At 43.5% G+C, this 26,829-nt stretch overlaps 1 protein-coding gene across 3 annotated transcripts in view; it reads right to left on the bottom strand.

Annotated features, from left to right (window-relative positions):
* Positions 1–26,829, bottom strand: part of LOC124612605 (RNA-binding protein Raly-like) — a 395,826-nt gene that overhangs the window by 252,431 nt on the left and 116,566 nt on the right. For 2 of the 3 annotated variants that reach the window (XM_047140894.1, XM_047140896.1), the window contains exon 1: positions 2,988–3,209. The exons of the other annotated variant lie outside the window; for it this stretch is intronic. The gene's annotated coding sequence lies outside the window, so the exon portion shown is untranslated. Of the gene's footprint in view, positions 1–2,987; positions 3,210–26,829 lie in introns of those variants that run through there. 3 annotated transcript variants of the gene reach the window in all.

Here is a 26,829-nt window from a genome sequence, read left to right as displayed (position 1 = left end):
AGAACCGCAAGACCACCGCGGCCGGCTGATGACATGTGTAACGTACAATACTTTCTTAAGTCCGTACGTATTATGCATCTACATCACATCTACATCTACATCTATATTTATACTCCGCAAGCCACCAAACGGTGTTTGGCGGAGGGCACTTTACGTGCTACTGTCATTACCTCCCTTTCCTGTTCCAGTCGCGTATGGTTCGCGGGAACAACGACTGTCTGAAAGCCTCCGTGCGCGCTCTAATCTCTCTAATTTTACATTCGTGATCTCCTCGGGAGGTATAAGTAGGGGGAAGCAATATATTCGATACCTCATCCAGAAACGCACCCTCTCGAAACCTGGACACCAAGCTACACCGCGATGCAGAGCGACTCTCTTGCAGAATCTGCCACTTGAGTTTGTTAAACATCTCCGTAACGCTATCACGGTTACCAAATAACCCTGTGACGAAACGCGCCGCTCTTCTTTGGATCTTCTCTATCTCTTACGTCAGCCCGATCTGGTACGGATCCCACACTGATGAGCAATACTCAAGTATAGGTCGAACGAGTGTTTTGTAAGCCACCTCCTTTGTTGTGGACTACATTTTCTAAGGACTCTCCCAATGAATCTCAACCTGGTACCCGCCTTACCAACAATTAATTTTATATGATCATTCCACTTCAAATCGTTCCGCACGCATACTCCCAGATATTTTACAGAAGTAACTGCTACCAGTGTTTGTTCCGCTATCATATAATCATACAATAAAGGATCCTTCTTTCTATGTATTCGCAATACGTTACATTTGTCTACGTTAAGGGTCAGTTGCCACTCCCTGCATCAAGTGCCTATCCGCTGCAGATCTTCCTGCATTTCGCTACAATTTTCTAATGCTGCAACTTCTCTGTATACTAGAGCATCATCCGCGAAAAGCCGCATGGAACTTCAGACACTATCTACTAGGTCATTTATGTACATTGTGAAAAGAAATGGTCCCAAAACACTCCCCTGTGGCACGCCAGAGGTTACTTTAACGTCTGTAGACGTCTCTCCATTGATAACAACATGCTGTGTTCTGTTTGCTAAAAACTCTTCAATCCAGCCACACAGCTGGTCTGATATTCCGTAGGCTATTACTTTGTTTATCAGGCGACAGTGCGGAACTGTATCGAACGCCTTCCGGAAGTCAAGAAAAATAGCATCTTCCTGGAAGCCTGTATCTAATATTTTCTGGGTCTCATGAACAAATAAAGCGAGTTGGGCCTCACACGATCGCTGTTTCCGAAATCCATGTTGATTCCTACATAGTAGATTCTGGGTTTCCAAAAACGAAATGATACTCGAGCAAAAAACATGTTCTAAAATTCTACAACAGATCGACGTCAGAGATATACAGTTTTGCGCATCTGCTCGACGACCCTTCTTGAAGACTGGGACTACCTGTGCTCTTTTCTAATCATTTGGAACCTTCCTCTAGAGACTTGCGGTACACGGCTGTTAGAAGGGGGGCAAGTTCTTTCGCGTACTCTGTGTAGAATCGAATTGGTATCCCGTCAGGTCCAGTGGACAGTGGTCCGTATAAGTAGAGGGAATGTCACTATAGTGTAGTCTTGTAAGGAAGTGAAACACAGACCGAAAACACTTCAGAAGCATTTGAAATGTGCTGCTATGGAAGAATACGGAAGATTAGATCGGTTGTACGAGTAATTAATGAGCAAATACTGAAGTAAAATACTGCAAAAGAAAATTTGTGGCACAGCTTTACAAACAGATGGGCTCGGTCGGCAGGAAATATATTGAAGTAAGGTTAATATGGATGCAGAAGGCAGTAGTTACTCTGACAAGGGGAGGCGAAAACGCTAGGAACACGAATTTGCTTCAGAGTTTGTACACCTAGTGGAAGTAGTAGGGTGCACAACTTTTTATCCGACTATGTCAATCATGTGTCTGTGCAAAGGAACCGATCTTGTGGCCGTGTGGTTAGCGTTTGCTGGGGTTGTGGACGAGGGGACTGTGTGATTCCTGCTCTCATGCATTTAAAATATATTTTTTTCGTCACTGGTCTCACTATTTAATTTGTACGACATTTGAGAGGTATTATAATTTAAAAAACACACGTAAATTTGCATGAAGTTTCAATTTATGTTTTCCATGTCTGCGTGCGAAATAACATGCTGCAACGTGTGGTGCCTAGAGTACATCCGACAATTAATCCTACATCACTGGCACACTGTAACTTACAATATTACTGATTTTGAATAACGTCATTCGCATCATTATTTATCGAGGTCTGAAGAGGGCTTTACAAACCTGTCCGTCGTCCTTGAAAATTCAATTACAAATAGTAAATAGTCAACTAACGTAGGGAATTTACTATAACTTCCTGAAAATGCCTGTTTTTTTTTTTTCATTATATTACCTCTAAAATGTGATACAAAATAACGAGACCGTTGATGAAAAAAATACAAATGAAATAGTGAGCATTGGCAGTACTCCAACCACCGCGTCGTCCACGACCCACATGCTACGGACGAAGGCTAACCACATGACTACAGTGAACTCTTACAGCATGCAGCTACGTACAGATATGTGATGCACATAATGGACGCGTAAAACGTTTTCGCGATTTTCTGGAAAACCTGGTAAACCTTACTACTTTCACATTATGATGCTTTAATGGCCTACTAAAGGTGTACCAAGATTGAAAGAAATCTGTGATCCCAACGTCGTAGCCTCCCCTTGTGAGCTTGTGAGTTGAATAGGCTTCTACAGCTTAGACTATGGTGGAGGACAAGCATCAACCCCGTCTTCGGACCGAAGACCGTAACAGCAAAAAGTTTTAAAATGCGTTTCGCCTTTTATTATATAAAAAATAAAATTTCGAGATTCCAGCTGATTAACAGTTTAGTGTAAAGAGTTAGCAGTATTTGATGGCTCAGTATCAACAGGGAGAAAGTGGCTCGATGGTGTTACGTCATTGTCATCGACAAGCATTTTCAGCTTACCTGGTCGGCCGTCCACTGTTGGTGCGCAGCGAAGGCGCCGGTGTTTGCTCCTGTCCGGAAGCGGGGCAGCGTGCCGGATGTGGCTGCGGTCGGTGGCTTCACGCAGGTAGCACGTAGTCCGGGTGTGTGTGCGAATCACGGCTCACTCGCCACGGCGCTCACGCACACACCTGGCGGGCGCCGCCCGCCGCCGCCGCCAGAGGCGCTGCCGGCGGCGGGCCGGCCCCCACCGCCGCAACCCAAACACTGTGCCTTCGCGGTGGCTAACTTTGGCGGCTCCTGACTCACCTGCTGGCAGAATAGCCGCGCGCCGGCCGTTCTCGGGCGGCTTCCTCGTAAACAGAGCCAGCCGCGGCACGCCCGTCTGCTGTGGCCGCCGCCTGCCAGAATGTGACCCACTTTCCCAACCCCGATCGCTGTCGTTGGCCCGTGCGTTGTTGTCATTGCGATCGAACCCGCTTTCATTGCCCTTCCGCATGTTCCGGAATGTGACGTACTAACTACGCGGCACTACAGAGAGAGGAAATGTGAGCATTGGGACAGGTAACTGACAAACACAGAGAAAAGGTTACAAAAGGCACAAATATATCGTTTTTTTTTTTTTTTCAGTGGATTATTGTTGCTGCAGTTGAAAGTGTGCTGTAGCCACCTTTCATTAGTCCGGCAGCCCACTTTCACTGGCATTTCTCTTTCTTTTCCTTGTTTCTCTTTTTGCATAACTCTCATACTGGTATGATTGAATGAATGTCGTTGTGTGTCACGTTGCTAGACGGTGGCGTAGTCTGCTGCAGAAAGTCTGCGATAGTCGTACAGATTCAGCAGCAGTTGCACAGAATAGCCAACTCTCGTAGTGGTCAAGTCGGCAAAGAGGTTTACGCTACTTGTGAGAAATCTACCTGCGTTAGGTTTGTGGCGAAAACGGCATCTTTGGGTTTTCCGGGCCACGCGGAGCGTGGAAGAGGCTGGAGAAGAGAAAGGGAGGCAGTCTGCCGCCGGTACGGGAAGCGTCCACAGCTGTGCTCCAGTCGAAGAAGGGTGAGTTGGACTGACCGCGTGGCTCGTTGTTACTTGGAGAGAGAGAGGAGAGCTGTTAGCTTTTGGTCTCGCTTTTCAAATTTGAAAGATTGCTTTGCCTTGTCGCAGCAAGGAATGCAAAACTTTGGCAGATTTTTCTTTTAGTAAATTTCTGTAGCAGACTTGGTCCGCCGGAAGAGCGCCACACAAAGGTGTCGATAAGAAGTGAGCACTCGCTTATGTATGAATGTCTGTTTGCCTTCAGCTGTGCCTGTATAAGCTTTTATTTTTCTAAATATTAATAGCTTTCCCTTCTCGCAAATTTTCCTTGCTTCATGTATCTTTCGTTCATGGGGAGCCAACCATGTGGTTGAATATTATAGTTTGTTGGGTTACCGTCATCACTAACTGTCCGATCTCATGTTTGTTTTAAAGAATGTTAACTGTTCATGATTGTGTGATGTGATATTGTTGCAATTTGGCCACAATACCTAGAAACTGCGTCTCGATAAACCACGTGGGCACGCGGGTGTACTGCGAAATGTGTACCGTTTCACGAGTTATTGCGATCAGTTATCAGGCAACAGCAGTTGTATGAATGATTCACACCAGTGATTTTAGGTGTAGATTATAACGGTGAATGTATCGATGCTTTTCTTTAATGTTTTAGGAATTAATGGTATCAGGAATGGTGTACATGCCTCACATCCATATCTTAGGAATAAGTGATTTTATCCACAATTTTCTCTTGTATTCCGAGGTTACGTTTTTGCACCTAAACCACTCACTTCGTAGCTTTCCCTTTAGCACATCCAACGCGTTTCCTTACGCACAGGTCCAGTGAGTTTCCCCATTTATTTTAAAACAAATGCTTTAGATAATGTCTTATTCTCAGGTGTGTTGCTGGGAGCTGATCTTATGCACAGTTTCATGCATTTTCTATTTTATTTTAAATTTTTGACTCTCGTGAACAGTGCACGAGCAATACTATTAATTACATCGCATCCCCTATGAGCGACATCACAATGTGTGAATTTTTATGAGTTTTTGGTCTGCGATTAAATTAATTTATTTTCCGACTCGGCCAAACCTTTGATTAGTTGTATGGTTAGAGTCGGTGGCGACCCTAATCTTAACGTAATAACCCATAGAAACAGGTTAGTTACACAGTGTCCACTCCGAAGACTGGTTTGAAGGAGCTCCACACAAACCATTTCATCTCCGAGTAACCGGTGGCATGTACATCAACTGACACTTATTGACTGGGTTACAGCTTTTATTTCTCTCCACAGTTTTTATTCCAAAGATCCATTATCAAATAGATGTTCCTTGGTGCCCTAGACTGTCAAGTTTTCCCACAAATTTCTATTGTAGACATTTCGATTCAGTAATACTATCTAATCTTCAACACTCTTGTGGAGCACCACATTTCAAAAAACACCTTCAGAAAAGCCTTTCTAAAACTTAAATTTATATCTGACATTGACAAATTTCTCTTTTTCGGAAATGCTTTTAGCATTACAGCCAGTCTGCATTTTATATCCACTCTGCTCCGGTTGTCATGAGTGATTTTGCTGCCTGTAAAGAAAAATTAATCTTCTGCTTTTTGTGTCTCATTTTGTACCCCAATGCGCTCAGCATTGCCTGATTTAATTTCTCTACATTTAAGTACAGTTATTCTACTTTTCTTTCAAAACACCTTCCATTACTTTCAACTGCTCTCCCAACACCTTTGATGTGCATTGTTATTGGTAAACTTCAAAGTTTTCGTTCCTTCTCCCTCAACTTTAACTCCCTTTCCAAATTTCTCCTAGGTATCCTTTAGTATTGGCTCAATGCACAGAACGATTAACATCTGGGAAAGGTTATGGACCTGTTTCATGCCCTCCTCAAACCCTACCTCCCTTTTACAACCTTTGATTCTGATAACTTCTCTAAATAATTCGTGTTGGTGTTTCGCAACCATGACATATTAAAATGATGGATAACATCCCACCTTGTATCCTCTACCTTCTTGGGATTTTTACATTTAATGTCTAGAGTACCACTTACTCTACTAAAGGAGAAGATTATGTAATGATGCAGGGCACTCTCACTTCTGGTGTGGTGTTATGCTGCTTAATGTTATTAGAGAAGATGGGCTTTATTACTTGGTTGCTATACTTGATACGGTCTGACTTCATTCGTATGATGAAATGGTTGGCTGTAGTTAACTCCCTTGCTTGTGTGCTCTAGTGAAGGAATAGCGGTAAGCTAAGAGGGTGCAGAGTTAACTGACTGCAGTAAAAGCTTATGGCTTCACCTAGGAGAAAACGTCTACGGACTTCCCAGTCCCTCGGTCTCATTGTGCAGTCACATTGAATGGCGCCGGTCGTCGTCGGCCGCACCCAGGTAGGCTGGTAGCGCCGAGTAGTCGCTGGAGCTATGGGCAGAGCATTGATGACTGGCAATAAAGCAGAGGATGGGCCCTTGTTAGGTAGGGAGCCGATGAGACGGCTGTGAGTTTCTGCAAATTTCTGTGGGACAGGTCAGTGGCGCCCAGACGTCCAGACTCTGGTACAAAACATATTTGTGAAGGTGCGAGGCTTTTAGCGAGTTTATGGCTGTTCTGTGGAAAGTTCGAAATGGACGCAATAGGGGAGATAACGATCTTTTTATGGAGGGCTGTGGTTCCATCCAGGTAACGCTTTTAGCAAAGACATGGCGTAAACGCGTGGGAAAAAGACCACGAAGCAGAATCTTTTTCCTTTTCTCTCAATTAATTTTTATGGTCGCTGCTTGGTCAGATCTGTGTATGCAGCTTTGAATGAGGCGTTCCTGCTCTTGATTGGCTTTTGCTAAGGTGGGAGTAGTCTAAGATGTAAATGTGCTTTGCTACCGAGCTGGTGAGGAAATCTGAGAAAAACACACTCTTGTACTGGCACTTCACCAGTAAGCAATGGCAGGTCTTTACCTAAACAGTGAGATTTGTGTCCTTCGCTAGTGCGTAACTTAAAGCCTGTGCCAGTCACTATGTGAACCGTCAGAGGTACTGCTTGTTGCATCACACACACAACGCGAGATGCGTGGATATACTTATTTGTTTTGAGTCGGCCGTCTAAATGTCTGACATATTCCATCACGCATAGTCGTGTCACAGAGAATCCCGGACATTTGCCACACTTGCCCCTTCGCCAGGTAGTGATCCCTCAGGTAAAGGACGCCCTTCCTACTTTTGTCTGCTTTCAAACCGTCGTCTCCACATCTTACTCGACACAACCAGTATGTAAGGGACCTTCTTCTTCGACATCTTGGCCAAATACAGAGCTTCTTTTCCGAAATAAAAATATTTATAACTTTTGGGGAACAAAAGCAATACCAACGATTATGTCAGTGTGTAATTAGTTCTGCCAAGTATAAATATAGATCCCTCTGTCTGTACGGTAGCATCCTTCCACGCTTACTGATTGCGGTAGAAACAGTCTACTGCTATGAGAGCAACAAGAAATTATGTAAAGAGAATGCGAAAGTACGCTTATCATTTCTTTTTGATCACTACATTTGTGCCTACTTTAATTACTACAACTGCATGCCCAAAAGACAATAAGGAAAGAAGAAATGGGTATGTGAATGTTTGAAAAAAAGAACTCTCTAAAATGCGATATCCCTTGCGGCGAAACATTAGTTATAAAGTGTAGCGGGACAGTGTTCAAAACATAACTGAAAATACGTTCACTAAATAGAGATAAGATCATCTATGATCGACATGTCATCTAATGTCGACATACAGTTTTAAAATGTTAGAAATAAGGAAATGAAGTAATACAGAATGGTATGCTTGTAACGTACGTTGTTGTTCTACATTGTTTAGCTCTGGTATTTACAGGGTCGCAGAGAAAGCATCCTAGGTTTTGGAGGGAAAAGCCGTAATTTTAATGATCTGCACTACAACAGAAACAAGAAATACAACGTAAGGAAAAATAATGTAATGTGTGTTCCAGCTCACAAGCGACATTAAGCAGATAGTTCCTGTGACTTAGTATGGGCACAGGTTATATTCAACAACCGGAATAAAGTAATAACTGGCTCCTTTTACAGACCCCCGGTCTCAGATGAAACAGTTGCTGAACAGTTCAAAGAAAACTTGAGTCTCATCACAAATAGATACCCCATTCATACAATTATAGTTGGCAGTGACTTAATCTACCTTCTGTATGTTGACAAAAATGCATTTTCAGGCCCTACTGTAGATAGAAAACAACTTCCGTAACTGTTATAAATGCTTTTTTTTAATTATTTTGAACAACTGGTTCACGAGGCCATTCAAATTGTAAATGGTTACGAAAACACACTTGACCTCTTAGCCACAAATAATCCTGAGCATCACGACGGATACAGCGATTAGTGAACACACGCTCGTAGCGAGACTCAATTCCGTAACAAAGAGATTCACCAAAACTAAACGCGAAATATATCTATTTATAAAAGCAGCTAAAAATTCGGGTGACGTCTTTCTAAGAGATAGTCTCCAATCCTTCCAAACTATGTAAGTGAAGACCAAATGTGGCCTAAGTTCAAAGACATAGTATCAACAGTACTCGAGAGATTCATGCCAAATAAATTAATAAGAGACGGAACTGATCCCCCATGGTACACAAAACACGACAGAAAGCTGATGCAGGAGCACTGAAAAAGGCAAGTATAATTTGGACGAATGCAAAATCTCCAAGATTGGCGAAGTTTTACTGAGGCTCGAAATTTGGTGCGGATTTCAATGCGAGATGCATTTCATAGTTTCCACAACGAAACTATCTCTAGAAATGTGGCGGAAAATTCAAAGAGATTCTGGTTCTATGTTAAGTAAACCAGCGGAAACGCTCAGTGAGCGAGGAGGAGGAGGAAGGGGAGACAAGGGACCCAACCCTCCGGAGCAGGTAAAATCGTGGCAAATGTCCGGCGTGGCAAATGTCCACACACCGTCACAGAGTCATATTGGTTTGGCAGACCAGCAAACGGGTCCACCTGCACACTGGAATCCACCGTGGCTTCAGAGGCTCATAGGGAAGTCTCTGCATTCCGAATCAGCCGAACGGGAGACCGCGTACTTCCAATTTTTTCGGGCGGGCGCCATTAATAACTCATTGCTGTCATCCATGATTGCAGTCGCCGATCACATCATGGCGTGCTGCCCTAACCAGCAGAAGTACTCGCTCCTACGGCGTAGGGCTCCAATATATGCTTCTCAGCACCCTGTTCTATGGACCCATATTTTTCTTTATGGAATAGTAGAGTATAGATGCTTGATAGTAGCTTAGTTTTTGGGCCATACCACGGATTCATATGTATGAAGTCAGGTAAAGTGATTAGTTCTTCTTAGTGTCGGGTGTTGATCCCCAGCTAATCACTTTGTTCACCACAGACCGCATAACATTGAAAGCGTTTGTCAAATAACAAAATTTTATGCGCCATTTCTTAGCCATCTTTTGTCATGTGATGTTAAGAATGAATAAATAAATTGTTATTTAGACCATAATTCCTCCCACTGTTCTGATTAACATTAACTTTGCCATTTTATTAAAGGCTTGATTGCAAATTAAAGATGGAAGTTTGCAATTGGCGAATCACTGCCAGGATCTAGGTCCTTTGCACTTCTGTGATGATGTCATTTAGCGTCCTTGCCAAACAGCTCCACATTATGCTAGTTAAAAATATAGTTCAGTAGTGTGTTGTAGATACTTATTTCTCCGATTGTGTTGCTCATGTACCGGGTGACCAAAATCAGTATAAATTTGAAAACTGGGTAAATCATGGAATAATGCAGATAGAGAGGTACAAATTGACGCACATGCTTGGAATGACATGGGGTTTTATTAGAACCGAAAAAAATACAAAAGTTCAAAAAATGTCCGACAGATGGCGCTTCATCTGATCAGAATAGCAATAATTGGCATAACAAAGTAAGACAAAGCGAAGATGATGTTCTTTAGAGGAAGTGCTCAATATGTCCACCATCATTCCTCAACAATAGCTGTATTCGAGGAATAATGTTGTGAACAGCACTGTAAAGTATGTCTGGAGTTATGGTGAGGCATCGGCGTCGGATGTTGTCTTTCAGCATCCCTAGAGATGTCGGTCGATCACGATACACTTGCCACTTCAGGTAACCCCAAAGCTAATAATCGCACGGACTGAGGTCTGGGGAACTGGGAGGCCAAGGATGACGAAAGTGGCGGCTGAGCACACGATCATCACTAAATATGGGGTGGAGCGCCATCCTGCATAAACATCGTATGTTCCAGCAGGTGTTTATCAGCCAGGCTGGGGATGATGCGATTCTGTAACATATCGGTGTACCTCTCACCCGTCACGGTAGCGCTAACGGTAGATGTGGTAAATCCAACCCATAACGTGACTTTCTCGTCGTGCAATGAAGTTTCCACGACAGTTCTAGGATTTTCGGTAGCCCAAATTCTGCAGTTGTGGGCGTTGACAGACCCTCGGAGCGTGAAATGAGCTTCGTCGGTCCGCAACACGTTACTCAACCAATCGTCATCATCCGCCATATTTTGAAACGCCCACACCGCAAATGCCCTCCGCTTCACTAAATTGCCAGGTAACAGTTCATGATGCCGATGGATTTTGTACGGATAGCATCGGAGGGTACACCTAAGTGCCAACCAAACACTAGTGTATGGAATGCCGGTGCGACGTGCGAATGCACGAGCGCTGACTTCCCCGTGCATAGACGAACCCGCTACAGTCTCCATCTCTTCCTGAACTGTCTCAGCAGCATTACGCCTTGTGCTCGGTCGGCCACTGCGGGGTCTATCGTCTAAACAACCCGTGGCTTCGAACTTCGAAATCATTCTCGCCACAGCTGCGTATGTCAACGGACCGTTACCCGTTCGAATCCTCTTCCTATGGCGATAGGATCGTATCGCTGAACTAGCACATTCCCCATTCTGATAGTACAGCTTCACTAAAAGCGCCTTTTCAGGTAAGGTCAACATGCTGCGACTGCTGGCGTATTTGATTCCTCTCTCATTACAGCTCCTTTTTATACACGATTGTCATGCGCAGTCACTGACGTTTTGCCGTCCAGCGCCATCTGTCGGACATTTTGTGAACTTTGTTATTTTAGGTTCTAATAAAACCTCATGTCATTCCAAGCGTGTGTGTCAATTTTTACCTCTCTATCTACATTATTCCGTGGGTTATTAAGTTTTCAAATTTCTACTGACTTTTTGATCACCCGGTATTTATTTGTTTTATTTACAGTGAATTTTTGTCAGAGATTTCTGTGTCATTTGTCGACCGTTTTCCCGTCTTTGCCAACGGCGTTGTCGTATTATGTTTGTGGTGTTCACTATTGTATTTTTTGGTATTTGGTTGTTTTTGATTCTGAATCTCATGTTCTATTATCTTAGTTTCGGACTGCAAACTGCTTTACTAATTTTTTTTATGTTATTGTATTGCACTGCGTGTATCGTGTGAGTTAGATAATTCGGTTGCCCATGTGTTGCACGGATGCTTAAAGTTTGTTTGTGGATAGAGGATCTGAATAATAACGAGAAGTAGGTCACGGAGACAATTAGACTGAGAGCGGGAAGATAAAGTGTACGTCATGGAGGGACAGCACAATGAAACAGTGGAGACATAGTTTGAAAGTAGGGAGGCGTTGATTTTGAGCGGTGTTAGCAACAATGATGTCGTGCAGCAAGAAAATCAGGGAGACGAAAGCGACATGGTTTATCTTGAGGGGACGGACAGTGTCAGATGTCCTGTGATAGAAGATGTGAGTGTACCACAACATATCAAAGCAGAGGTGATTAGTAGAAATCCGGACAGAGAAGACAGGGAGGTATCAGAATGCAGCGATGCAGAAACAACACCGCAGAAATCAAGTATGAGTTCGGTCGATCACAATACTTAGGAAAATGAAGAGCAATCTGGTGGCATTTTTAATGGGTGTGGAGAAGAAATTGGCGGAGAAAATTAATAAGACGAGGACAGACACAAAAAATAACGGTGCTCAGGTAAATCAGATGCGAGCGGAACACAAGTCATGGGCAAATAAACTCCAGGAAAACCTACGTAAAGTAAACACCAAAGCAATCAAAGGTTTAAAGATTGCACATGATGCTACGAAGATGTCAGAGAGCGCCAAGACACTAGCCACATTTGCAAGACGAGTAGCTGCTGCAGCATTGAAAACGAGTAAATGCATAGAACTGCAAGGACGAGAGGCAGTGATCAATTTGAACAAGAAGGTCGAAAGCGTGAAAAAGCGTCAAAATAACGCGGAGCAGCGCATCGACACGATAATACTTGAAGCCAAGGATCTTCATGCGACAGCGGCCATGGAAAAATTAAGAGTCTGAGCTGTGCAAATTAGGGACTGGTTTGGACGTTACACCTGTAACTCCAGTGAGCGAGAGTGAAGAGGTTCGGACACTTCTTTCGTTCAGATCTCAACAGGAAGCTATCAACACACGTATGGGGAAGAAACTGGACGAGGCGCTAAGGAAACAATTTCAAATGCGGCCAAGCGTGAACGTAACAGGACCAGAAACAACTTCGGAATTCATGAATAACTGTATACCGGTAGCAGCGAGTAGAGCACATGGTGAGATGAACGTTGCATTTCCTCGAGGCCGTGGAGGCAGCACAGATGAGGGGATGTCGAATGAGGACATCGAAAGGACTGATATTTTCCGTATGACGGAAGTTGTCGACGAAACGCCATTTGATTTTCAACACTTCTTACAAGTCCGAAAGTTCGAAATTTTCCGAGATGAGGGTGAAGAAACGTTGCTGGAAATTTCCCATTCTGAACAAGCCACAGATAGTTTAATGATCCATGACAGCCGACCATAAGCATGGTAGCATAAGTTTTGTTTACTTATAATAGTGTTAAGGACTACAATCGTTTCTTTAGATTTTTTGTAATTCCACCATGGTAATTAGCACAGGAACTTTTCCCATTACTGTCAGTCGTAAGAGTTAGGAACTGTTAGAATTTCACTGTACAAGTATTTCTTCGTAAAATGTATCAGGTTTATAGATAGTTCCCTTATTATTTACCTACAACATAGCAGGTCAGCAACTGGAAGCAGTTAATTCCATAAATTATCTGGGAGTACGCATTAGGAGTGATTTAAAATGGAATGATCATATGAAGTTGATCGTCGGTAAAGCAGATGCCAGACTGAGATTCATTGGAAGAATCCTAAGGAAATGCAATCCGAAAACAAAGGAAGTAGGTTACAGTACGCTTGTTCGCCCACTGCTTGAATACTGCTCAGCAGTATGGGATCCGTACCAGATAGGGTTGATAGAAGAGATAGAGAAGATCCAACGGAGAGTAGCGCGCTTCGTTACAGGATCATTTAGTAATCGCGAAAGCGTTACGGAGATGATAGATAAACTCCAGTGGAAGACTCTGCAGGAGAGACGCTCAGTGGCTCGGTACGGGCTTTTGTTAAAGTTTCGAGAACATACCTTCACCGAAGAGTCAAGCAGTATATTGCTCCCTCCTACGTATATCTCGCGAAGAGACCATGAGGATAAAATCAGAGAGATTAGAACCCACACAGAAGCATACCGACAATCCTTCTTTCCACGAACAATACGAGACAGGAATAGAAGGGAGAACCGATAGAGGTACTCAGGGTACCCTCCGCCACACACCGTCAGGTGGCTTGCGGAGTATGGATGTAGATGTAGATGTACAGACTGTCATCCCAGAGCTGACTAATTACAATTGTTGAGAGTAGAAATGAGTCTGTTTCACGACAGAAACTTCGTTGTTTATTTGAGTCCTATTTCACGCGAGTTAATATGTTCTCATAGCAGTTTTGCAGTTTACACGGAACGACAGGATCAGCTGTCACAACAACAATAGAATTTTATGTCTTCCAGTCCGAAACTAGTGCACGAGTATTTGGGATGGAATACTTCTCGTAACATCTTGGAGTTCAGCTACAATCAAATTTCTTCTGTTTATTGAGTGGGCATCGCAGTAAACACCAGTGTACTATCCGGTATATAATTGGTAGTATGGTGTGTGAGTGGGGTGTCGTTGAGATTAGTTTGCGAGAACTATTAAGGTATTTTGCAGGATGGTCGTGTATTGTCCATGCGAGAGGCGTGTTGACTTTCTTGTGTGTTTCGCCGTGGTCTGTGACCATTTCCCAGTGTAGTGTGTCTTTGCTGTGGGCTGATTATTGTCATCACCAGTGGCACGATGCATTTGTGGTGTGTTTTTCGTCTATGGATGTCGCCTTGTGTGCGATGTTTCTCGTGAATGGGATATTTTATTCGAGTGTGGTTAGACAGATGTGCAATCGCATCTTACGCGATTGTTGCTGACTGTGGATATTCGCTTGTGGTTTTCGCATATGGCTTTCTGCACTATTGTGCGATGATATTCGTGTGGGCTTTCGCGAGTGATTCGTGAGCGCCTGATTGGTAGCTCCTGAGTGACAATTTGTACTAAGTGGCGTGAGCACAGAATGTGGCGAGGCACACCATCAATTTGTGAGAAAGAAAGAACAGAAGAAACGTAGCATTGCAGTGAAATGTTGCTAATATCTTGTGTGTGTTTTTTTGTATTTGTTTCAGCAGCTAGAGTGAAAAATTTGCACACCAATCTGAGAAATTTTCGTGTCAGTTTCAGTAAAAAAAAGAAAAAGGGAGAATTTCGGAACAGTTGATTTGCCACACAGTAAAGAGAACAGACTGGTGGCGCCAACATTCATCGAGAGTCACGCCATACACCACGGTTAGTGCCACCATAACGATTAAGTAATGGGGAAGTGTAGTACCTTCAGTAGTTCGTATTTTTTATAGTAGTTGCCTTGCATGAAAAAGTAATCGACGTACATGATGTGAGAGTGACTGAAGTGAATGTGTAGTCCAAGCCAGCTTAGTACTTTGAGTTGGATCAGGGGTTGTGGGTAATTAACACTACAGTATCATACCTCACAATGCCGCACCACTGCTCAAGATTATAAAGATTTAGACACAGAAAATTAATCTTTTAAAATTATTGCTGTAATACAAGGAAAGAATAATTGTAGAAGAGAGTAAGATTTTTATTTTTGTCAGAAGTAAACCATTTTTTTCTTGGAGTAATTATGTAAAGCAATCCTTTACAGTTTCGTTATAATTCTCTCTGTACTTATGCTGTAAACATATTTGTAAAAACACGACACAAATCCCACATGTAAGCATTGTGCAGACTATGGGAGCTGGGAGGATGGCGACGTATCAGGCAGTTGGAGAGGTCGCTGACACTGCCACTTCTGCCGCCATTTGCGGCTTCCAAGCTCCCCAGGGACGAGTCCGCAGAGTGCTGAATGGAGGTACGTCTCTGGAGACACGGCGATGGCAGGAGGTGATTCACCACAAACCTGTGTTCGTATGCTGCCCGGGTCATCCCATGAACGCCTTTGACAACAGCAACGCATTGCTGACTACCACATCATCCAAGCCGACCACTAATCGAGGCGCCAGTGATTGCTGGCCACTCACAAGGAGGAAGTCCTGCGATTTTAAAGCTTTGTGGTATCGGGGCCAGATCCTCCAACATAATGCCCACATTTCGACAATGGGCCCGTCTTTCAAGATTTCACGACACCAAGTTGAAACTTGTAATGCGTCTTCACAGGAACTAACTGTCAAAGAATGAGAGAGGCCGACTTCTGTGTAGAGAGCGTGCCAATGGGGATCCAGGACTTCACAACGCACAGGGTGGAGCAAAGAGGTATTGAGTGTTACTCAGCGGAAGACTCTTATTTCTCAGAGTGTTGGAAGATCTGCACTTAATTCACGTTATTGCTTTGTTCCTATTTTACAACGAAATTACTTTTTTCCGAATTTAATAAAACATACTTTCCCTTATACACTTGTTGGCTGATATGTAGGTGGTGCTAAACTTTTACAAGAGAAACGTCTTGGAAATGTGACTGGTACAGATTTCGTGGACGGTATGAAACGCGTCAATCAGCATTGCCTGTTTAGCCTCGAATTTTGACGCATCTTGCGTATCTGCAGTGCCATTTTCATAGTGCATATTACTTTATTCAGTTTACAAGCAGTTTTTGGCGAAATGATAAGCGATTTCTTTTGCTTATGTACATCCTTCCCAGTAGGTAATTCAAATTTTCCCTCTCCTACCGACCTGTATAATTCGATATCCTACTTCACAGTCATACGTATTACAATTTTTTTTGCCAATTAAACTATAACATTATTATTTGTAGAAAGTTTGGAAGGTAGGAGACGAGATATTGGCAGATGTAAAGCTGTGAGTACCGGGCGTGAGTCGTGCTTCGGTAGCTCAGCTGGTAGAGCACTTTCCCGCGAAAGGCAAAGGTCCCGAGTTCGAGTCTCGGAAGGGCACACAGTTTTAATCTGCCAGGAAGTTTCATTATTATTTGTGCAGTGTCGTCCTAATTACACCACCATTGTCCCCTATTTAGTATGACTGTGAACTAGAGCATTGACATGTGGGTTTCTAGATTATTTTTACAGCCCAACGATTTAGTTAAGATTGCACAAGATTGTTCAAAAATGACTGTTGTTGTTGGGCTGCAGAATTCAAATCTGGTTCATTTTTTCCTGATTGTATTACGTCATTGTATGTTGTTAAAGTTTAGGGCCTTTCAGCACGAATTCCACTTTCAGTTTTAAAATAAATGTCAATTTTTGCTCTTCTTTTTCCGTTTTGGCCTTCTTTTTACACTCAGCTCTAATAAGTCGCTTTCTCCCATCACTTATTCTAACAAGTTCTTATCTAAGAACTGAAATAAAAGAAACATCTTGGGAGTTTTATTTCTCGTAGGTAAATAGATGTATCCTTTGTTCAGACTTCAGGTACTGAATAATTACCTAGCGCAAGTACAAGAAATTTATTTAAGTACTAGCTGGGTGCCCGGCTTTGCTCAGGGAGGTGATATGACATTGTGTGGTATTATATCGAAATTCTTTATACTTCAATCCGTTCGTTTCGTGGTTCTTGAGTGTGTCTGCTTGTCAAAGTCCTCATTATCGTTCCCTCAGAACTTACACGTGCTTTGCGCACTTCGAGTGTTTCGTTTTTGCTGTTTTTTTTTTGTTTTTTTGTTTTCGCCATTTTGCTTCAATTACCAAGATATCTTCCTCTTTTACTTTTGGACATTGCCTAAAATATAAATCAAATCAGCTTTTCACTAGCAAAATGTTCCGGGCTGTTCCCGAATATCCCAGATCATTGTGGAACATTCCGGGACATTCTAGAATGTTGTGAATTGCTCTCATATGTTCTGGAATGTTCTCGAATACTCTCGAATGTTCTGGAATGTTCTAGAAATTTCTAGAAGACGAAACTTCCCAGCTCTTATATCTTCAAAAGCACGCCCTTTAAGGTAAAATCTAGAACGTTCTTCATGGATGGGTGATAGGGGGCTACCATACCTTATAACTCCCTCGATCGTAATGGAACTCGTTTCTAAGTTTTAGCGGCACGACGCACATTGTACACTTACTTATATATACTGATGATATAACAAAAAAATTGAAATTCTTTGCATAGCTTCCGAAACAACTATTTATCAAGTTAAATTACGTCTTACTGATTTGTAATAGATGATTTATTGTAACTGATTATGATTACCTGCTATACGTTTGTACGTACTGGTAATGGTATGTCATCACATTTTTCATACGATCCAAGAAACAGTTTGAAAAATTACAGCACACGACCGGAAAAATGTGCCAGAGAAATATTCTTACCTATTATTTGGTCAGGATAACTTGACAACTGCGCTTGTGCTGGCACAACGAAGAAAATCAGCCCTAGTTCGCCTCCAAGCGCTGTCAAAGTTAAGCTGCCCGTAGACGCGAAGTGGTACTGTACACATGGTTAAGCGTAATGGTGGTAGCACTGCTGCAAGCAGCAAGCGCTGCCTTACCCTTGCCACGCCTCTCCCCTCTAAAACTTGAATGTGGAGGCAAGGCAGTTCCTAGCAGCCACCATGCGAATCGTCAATTTATCGTAGCGAGATAGTGTTCGAAACTGCAGGACGCAATCAACCGAGGCGGCTTTTCTTTCGTTTTTGAAGTAAATGGGGTTGGGGACTTCCCCGTATGTATCGCTCCTCTATCTGTCTTGAAGTCAATGCTACCACACTGCGTACGCCTACAAAAGCACGACCCCGCTTCGCTCCTGCAGCCAATTCGCCCAGACACACTTAGCGAACGGTCATGTCACTCGTTCTCGCGCTGCAACCAAATGTGACTACGCAAAGAGTAGAAAAATTTATGTAAATGGTGAAACATAATAGCCTACATGTTGAACTGTTTATGTAGATCTAATGACATTCAGGTATATACGAGGCCTGTTCAGAAAGTAAGCTCCGATTGATTGCCAAATTGAAACCACAGTGAACATCAGAAATGTTTTACTTGTAACAATTAGCTACACCTTTCAGCTACTTCTCTACGTAGTCGCCGTTCTGACTTAGACTTTTGTCATAGCGTTGTACCAACTTTTCAATAGCCTCATCATAGAAAGCAGCCGCCAGTGCTTTCCGCCAATTCTCCACGCTGGCCTACACCTCGTTGTCTGTGTCAAAATGTTGTCTTCAAAGACAGCGGTTCATGTGACCAGAGATGAAACTCAGGGGGAGACAATTGCGGACTGTATTGTGGGTAATCTCACATTTCCATTTGAAAACGATGCAGGAGCATCTTCATTGCCCCTGCAGAATGCGGCTGAGAATTGTCTTGAAGAAGAAACAGCACGACAGTTATGTAATGTTAGCTGCATAGCTTCAGGCGAAATTTCTCACCAGGCCCTCGTACTTGGCGGCAGACACTATTTTCTAGACATCTTTACGCACTCACTGCGAGCTCAGAAATGAGAAGAGCGACGTGATGCTAACTGGGGTTATACTAGAGACACTACCCAACACATCTGTGCAAAGATTTATCGGATTTTCATAGTCGTTTCCATTTCGCGACCGATCGGAGCTTACTTTCTGAACGCCCCTCGTAAATACGAATGTTTTGAATTTCTGTTAGAAATAAAAAAAAATGGGCCCAAACTTATCCCCCCCCTCCCGGCTCCACCCCTAAAATCTGCCGCCCTAGGCTACCCAGCCTGCTGGTAAATCCGCCACTGATCATCAGTGAATGAATATGTGTGTATCTGGATTTGGAAAATTTCCGCGGGCAATCGGATTTTGCAAGCATAGTGTGTATCCCTTGCGAACCTGACTTTGTGCGGAGGTTTAGTAAGGAACGAAGGCTGAGAGCAGAATCAAAGACAAACCTTAGGGTTCCGAATTTTGTTGTGTGGTAGTTGGTCGGCGTAACTGGATCTTTATCTATTCTGCTTGTTTTTAAAGAGGATTTTCGACAGGCGCCCTGTTCCTCACTCTGACGGTGCCTAGGTAAGTGAACGGACATGATCTACATCTACATCTACATACATACTCCGCAATCCACCAAACGGTGTATGGCGGAGGGTACCTCGTACCACAACTAGCATCTTCTCTCCACTCCCAAACAGAACGAAGGAAAAATGACTGCCTATATGCCTCTGTACGAGCCCTAATCTCTCTTATCTTTGTGGCGTTTCCGTGAAATGTAAGTTGGCGGCAGTAAAATTGTACTGCAGTCAGTCTCAAATGGGGTTCTCTAAATTTCCTCAGTAGCGATTCACGAAAAGAACGCTTCCTTTCCTCTAGAGACCCCCACCCGCGTTCCTGAAGCATTTCCGTAACGCTCGCGTGATGATCAAACCTACCAGTAACAAATCTAGCAGCCCGCCTCTGAATTGCTTCTGTGTCCTCCCCCAATCCGACCTGACAGGGATCCCAAACGCTCGAGCAGTACTCAAGAATAGGTCGTATTAGTGTTTATAGGCGGTCTCCTTTACAGATGAACCACATCTCCCCAAAATTCTACCAATGAACCGAAGACGACTATCCGCCTTCTCCACAACTGCCATTACATGCTTCTCCCACTTCATATTGCTCTGCAGTGTTAGGCCCAAATATTTAATCGACGTGACTGTCTCAAGCGCTACACTACTAATGGAGAATTCAAACATTATGGGATTCTTTTTCCTATTCATCTGCATTAATTTACATTTATCTATATTTAAAGTTAACTGCCATTCTTTACACCAATCACAAATCCTGTCCAAGTCATCTTGTATCCTCCTACAGTCACTCAACGACGACACCTTCCCGTACACCACAGTATCATCAGTAAACAGCCGCACATTGCTATGCACATTATCCAAAACATCAATTACGTAGGTAGAAAACAACAGCGGACCTACCACACTTCCCTGGGGCACTCCAGATGATACCCTCGCCTCCGATGAACACTCACCATCGAGGACAACGTACTGGTTTATATTACTTAAGAAGTCTTCGAGCCACTCACATACTTGGGAACCAATCCCATGTGATCGTACCTTAGTTAGGAGTCTGCATTGGGCACCGAGTCAAACGCTTTCCGGAAGTCAAGGAATATGGCATCTGTCTGCTACCCTTCATCCATGGTTCGCAAGATATCATGTGAAAAAAGGGCGAGTTGCGTTTCGCAGGAGCGATGCAGGGACAACAACTTTTCTGTCTCAAGGAAATTCGTTATATTCGAACTGAGAATATGTTCGAGAATCCTGCAACAAACCGAAGTTAAGGATACTGGTCTGTAATTTTGAGGATCCGTCCTTCTACCCTTCTTATATACAGGCGTCACCTGCGCTTTTTTCCAGTCACTTGGGGCTTTACGTTGGGCAAGAGATTCGCGATAAATGCAACCTAAGTAGGGAGCCAATGCAGTAGAGTACTCTCTATAAAACCGAATTGGAATCCCATCAGGACCTGGCGAATTATTTATTTTCAACCCATTCAGCTGCTTCACAATCCCAGGGATGCCTATCACTATGTCTTCCATACCGGAATCAGTACGAGACTTAAACGGCGGTATGTTTGTAGGATCCTCCTGCGTGAAAGATTTCTCAAATGCTAAATTTAAAATTTCAGCTTTCGTTTTTCTGTCTTCCGTTGCCAGGCCAGACTGATCAGTTAGACTCTGGATGGAAGCCTTCGACCCGCTTACCGATTTTACGTAAGACCAGAATTTTCTGCCGGCCGCGGTGGTGTAGCGGTTCAGGCGCTCAGTCCGGAACCGCGGGACTGCTACGGTCGCAGGTTCGAATCCTGCCTCGGGCATGGATGTGTGTGATGTCCTTAGGTTAGTTAGGTTTAAGTAGTTCTAAGTTCTAGGGGACTGATGACCACAGCTGTTAAGTCCCATAGTGCTCAGAGCCATTTGAACCATTTTTGAACCAGACTTTTCTTGGGTTTTCAGCAAAATCTTTTGCTAAGGTATGACGGTGGTAGTGGTTGAATGCTTCGTGCATCGCTCTTTTTACAGCAGCACGAATCTCTACTAACTTTTGCCTGTCCTCATTCTCCCGATCTTTTATGTACCGCGACTGCAACTGCCTTTGCTTCCTGAGCATTCTCCGAATTGCGCTGTTAAACCACGGTGGGTCTTTTCCGTCCGTAACCCATTTTTTCGGCACATACTTCTCCATTGCGTGATTTATAATGTGTTTAAAATTTGCCCATAATTCTTCCACGTCCATCGTACCCGAAGTAAATGAAGTCGAATCATTGGGATGCTAAAAACTGCTTATCTGCTCTTTCTAGTAAGAATACTCTCCTAGCCTTCTTGACCGACTTTTTAACTTTCGTAACCATAGTCGTAATGACATCATAATCACTTATCCCTGTCTCAACGCTGACACCGTCGATGAGGTCTGGTCTGTTCGTGGCTACCAGATCTAAAATATTTCCATTACGCGTTGGCTGTCGATTTAGCTGTTCAAGACAGTTTTCGTATAATGTGTTCAAAAGTAATTCACACGACGGCTTGTCTGTACCGCCTGTAATGAATCCATAGACATCCCAGTCTATACTAGGTAGGTTAAAGTCGCCCCCGACTAATATAGCATGATCCGGGTACTTCTGCGATACAGAATGTAGACTGTCATGGTGGAACCTGGTGGCCGGTAATAACACCCCACAATTAACTTTATTTCCCCTAGCCCTGTTAAACGTGTTCAGATAACTTCTCAATCCCAGTCTACTTCGACCTCAGTAGACACAATATTTTTGTCAACAGCAATGAAGACACCACCTCCTACGGTGTCTAATCTGTCTTTCCGATAAACGTTACAACCCTCACTAAATATTTCAGAACTTCCTATCTCAGGGTGCAGCCAAGTCTCAGTCCCGAGAATAATTTTCGAGCCACACTCTTCCTGGAGGGCAGTAAATTCAGGAACTTTATTCCGAACACTCTGAAAATTTACTGCTAATATCTTGACAGCTGAAGTGTCTTTACACTGAGCGCGTCCTGATTTCCCTGCCTGCACGTCGACTGGTGAGTGTTCATCAGGACACCTCGCACTACTGCCTAGCCTAAAAAAAAAAAAAAAAAAAAAAAAAAAACCATGTGCACGCCACACGTACTCTGCTACCCGAGAAGCCGCTTCCTTTGTGTAGTGCACCCCTGACCTATCTGGGGGCGTCCTACAATTCCCCACCCAATAGCGCAAGTCTAGAAATCTGCAGCCAAGACCGTCACAGAGTCGACGAAGTCTCTGGTTGAGACCCTCCACGCGGCTACAAACCAAAGGACTCCGATCCACTCTGGGAACGATGCTGCAAATAGAGAGCTGTGCTTGCACCCCTCGTGCGACGCCAGCGGTCTTCACCAAATCCGCCAGCCACCCGTACGAACTGAGGATCGCCTCAGAACCCAAGCGACAGGCATCATTGGTGCCGACGTGAGGAACTACTTGCAGACGACTGCACCCCGTACGCTCGATAGCCGCAGGCAAGGCCACCTCCACATCTCAGATGAGATGTCTCCACATCCCCGGCAGACAAACCGAGTGCACGGAGGATTTCTTTCCAGCCCTGTACGCTATTTCCCTAAGGGGCTCCATCACCCGCCTGACGTTGGAGCTCCCAATAACCAGAAAGCTTTTGACCCCGTGTGCCTTTTCGGGTCCTGCTGAAGGAGCGGCCACCTGCCCACTGACAGGATGAACGGGCGAGGCCAGCCGGCCATTCTGCACATTGATCCTCCGCCTCGAACGACGCGAACGCGTTGCAGTCCGCCACTCATCCTGAGGTGAGGGCGGCCCCAAGGCGCCGGGTACACTAGAAGGTGCCTCGGCGGCTGAGTCAGCGAACGCAGCAACCGACACCTGGGGTGTCTCAAGCGACGCGCTAGATCCTCCGCCGTCGCTGCACATCCAGGCAGCAGCCTGAAGACGGCTGACAGTGGCCAACAGCACGCTCAGCTGCGCGCGAACAGCGGCCAGTTTCTCCTGCGCCTGCACACATCCTATCCATCCTACTGCTAATATCTAACGACTCCGCAAATTTATACTCTACAGCTATCAATAAGCAATATTACTCCTCTGAAATACGAGAATACGCAAGGATTTTATGTAATTAAATATGCAAGCGCACAAACACTCAGAAATTAAGAATCAAACTACAAAACAAAAACGAAAGCTAAATATGCGACTCGCTACTGCACTGCTGCTGCACTGATACTTCACCAGCGGCTGCTCAAGACTCACTGAAGAGAATATAGGTGTTTGAATGTACTAATCAAGTTACAGACGTGTTTAAGCCAATCTGTTTCACCCTCTTTTATGTTAGGGAAAATACATCGAAGTCGTATATTTTGATTCTCTCTTTTAAATTTGTGCTCGATAGTAGTTTGATGGTCATTGCTTCGTTCACCTGACAGTATCAACCCGCTTGCCCATAATCGGATGCCTTATACATTGAGGACTTTGCTTTCGCTATATTAGTACTTTGCTTTCGCTATATTAGTCTGTTGTATTGAATTTGTGGTAAGGATTGTGGGACCAAACTGCTGCCTCATCGGTCCCTAGGCTTACGCACTACTTAATCTAATTTAAACTAACTTACGCCAAGGACAACACACACACCTGTGTCCGAGGGAGGACTCGAACCTCCGACGGGGAGAGCCGCGCGAACCGTGACTGGGCGCCCTAGACCACACGGCTACCCCGCGCGGTTATATTAGTCTGTTATTAACTCTCATAATGTGTGAAAAATTTTGTAAGAGTGGCCCTTTGTGCCTGATTATCATTCAACTCGGTCCGTTAGAACCTCATGTATTCGAGATACCATAGTTCTTAAACTAAGTTGTCATGCATCTTGTAGTGTGTTAGTGCGTGAAATTCTCTGCCGAAGAGATACGTACATACCCAGAGAATTACTGTCCGTTAACCAGATTTACGATTTTTAACAATATATTTGCGATGGCCTGCCACTGATGTAACGATATCCACTTCGTTTCTTCTCTGCTTCGCTTGTTAGTAGGAGTATTTTTACTGTACGAATGCGAGAGAATTACCTGATTTTACTCACCAGTATGGATTTTTGATATCTCTGATTCAGGTCTGAATACAATCCCCATTATCCACGTAACCATACAGCCCCACAGTAAATAATCAATAAATGCCCCCGCATGTACCATGAGTTTTGTTTGATAAATGTACATAAAATGTTGTAGATAGCAAGCCGATGTTGAGGCTGAATAAAGAGTCATCAATTCCGATAAAAGAAGTTCACCATCCTCGTAACTACCAATAATTATGTTAAAGATCCAGCCGATGTACCTGCGCCCAAAAGATCAATGGACACGTAGTATTAAAACAGATGCAGTATCATAAAGAGTAGTACCATTTCCGTTCGAAACCGTCTGTGACATGCCTGTTAGACTTGCGTTACGATCTGTGCAAAATCGCAGATAAATTATTTGTTCTGTTGTCCGTCCTGTCACTGGGTGATACAAACAAGCTAAACAGGGAATGTGTTGTAACCGGAGACGCACATGTCCGTCAATAACCATAGAGACATACGCACCCCCTTCCCCCCTTTCGAAGTAACGACCCTGCATAACACTGGTCCCACAGAAGCAACGACAATATCCTATATCCTCCTCTTAGGTATCGACGCCACTCAGAATTGGCTCTTAACTCTCCTAGTACCACTGGAGTCAGTATGACCCCATAAGCACATTGGAAATATATATCTCCCTTGTTTTCAAAACTATTACTTTCAAAATATATGACCTTCTCCCTCTAAGTCAATTGTATCCAATTGTATAACGTCTCGTTCAGTTTTATATTTACAACACATTAAAATTTATTCACAGTTTCTGCACTGAGTACCAGTTTGGTCAGTACGATCCCTATTTACTGTTCGTTTGTTCCTTGAGGGTAACATTTATGAAAAAAGAATGAAGAGTGTTATGTTGAACGGCTGTTATACGAAACACCCGCAACAATGAAAATATTATTTCCCGCTTAGTTTTGTACCTGCTGTCAGCGTTTCTGGCGTCAGCTGTTGCTGTACGTTTCCTGGTACCACGGGGGTCAACAGGACATCATAAGCATATTGGAAAATCGTATCTTCTATGTTCTCAAAGCGACATTTTCTAGGGCATATGACTTTCATTCTCTGGCCCAATTGTAGCCAACAATTGTTTGTTCAGTTTTATATGTGCACCACATTAAAATTTATTCATGGTTTTTTTTTCATAGAGTATCACTGAGGTCAATATGACCTCAGTCTAAATCTTGTTTTGTTTCTTGTACGTAATATTTATTACAATAGGATCGTTTCTGATACACAGTACACCTATAATGTATTTTTTATGTTGTTGTTATGGTATACTGTCTGATGACTGGTTTGGTTTGATGCAGCTCCGCATGCTATTCTAGCCTCTTCATCTCCAACTAATTACTGCAACCTACACCCTTTTGAATCTGCTTACGGTATTCATCTCTTGGTGTCCCTCTACGATTTAACCCCCCCCCCCCCCCCCCGCCCCCCGCTTTCCTCCGGTGCTAAATTGGTGATCCGTTGGAGAATTTGTTCTACCAAAACCATTCCCTCCTTCTAGTGAGGTTGCACCACAAATTTCTCTTCTCCCCAATTTCACTCAGACCTCCTCATTAGTTACATGGTCTACCCGTCTAATCTTCAACATTCTTCTGTAGCACCACATTTGAAAATGTTGTATTCCCCTCTTGTATAAACTGTTTATCATCCATGTTTCACTTCCATACATGGATACACTCCATACTTTCAGAAAAAACTTCCTGAGACCCAAAACTATACTCGATGATAAGAAATTTCTCATGTTCAGAAACGCTTTTCTTGCCACTGCCAGTCTACATTTTATGTCCTCCGTACCTCGGCCATCATCAGTTATTTTGCTTCCCAAATAGCAAAACTCATCTACTAATTTAAGTGTCTCATTTTCTAATCTAATCACTTCAGCAGCACCTGATTTAGTTCGACTACATTCCATTACCTTTGTTTTGCTTTTGTTTAAGTTCACTTTGTATGCTCGTTTCAAGACACTGTCCATTCCGTTCAAATGCTCGTCCAAGTCCTTTGCTGTCTCTGACAGAATTACAATGCGATCAGCATACCTGAAGTTTTTATTTCTTATCCCTGGAGTTTAATTCTTGCTCGAAAATTTTCTTTTGGTTGTAGCATACAGATTGAATAAAATTGGGAATAGGCTACAATCCTGTCTCACTCCCTTGTCAAACACTGCCTCCCTTTCGCGACCCTGGACACTTACAACTGCCATCTAGTTTCTGTACAAATTGTAAACAGCCTTTCCATCTCCGTATTTTACCCCTGCTACTTTTAGAATTTTTTTATGTTAGTCCATTAAAATACTGCCAGTATATCTGGGGTAATTTACTTGG

The sequence above is a fragment of the Schistocerca americana genome, chromosome 4 (genome assembly GCF_021461395.2).
Source record: "Schistocerca americana isolate TAMUIC-IGC-003095 chromosome 4, iqSchAmer2.1, whole genome shotgun sequence".
Lineage (NCBI taxonomy): Eukaryota > Metazoa > Arthropoda > Insecta > Orthoptera > Acrididae > Schistocerca > Schistocerca americana.
Note: the sequence above shows the minus strand (reverse complement) of the source record. Positions and strands in the feature narration are given on the sequence as shown.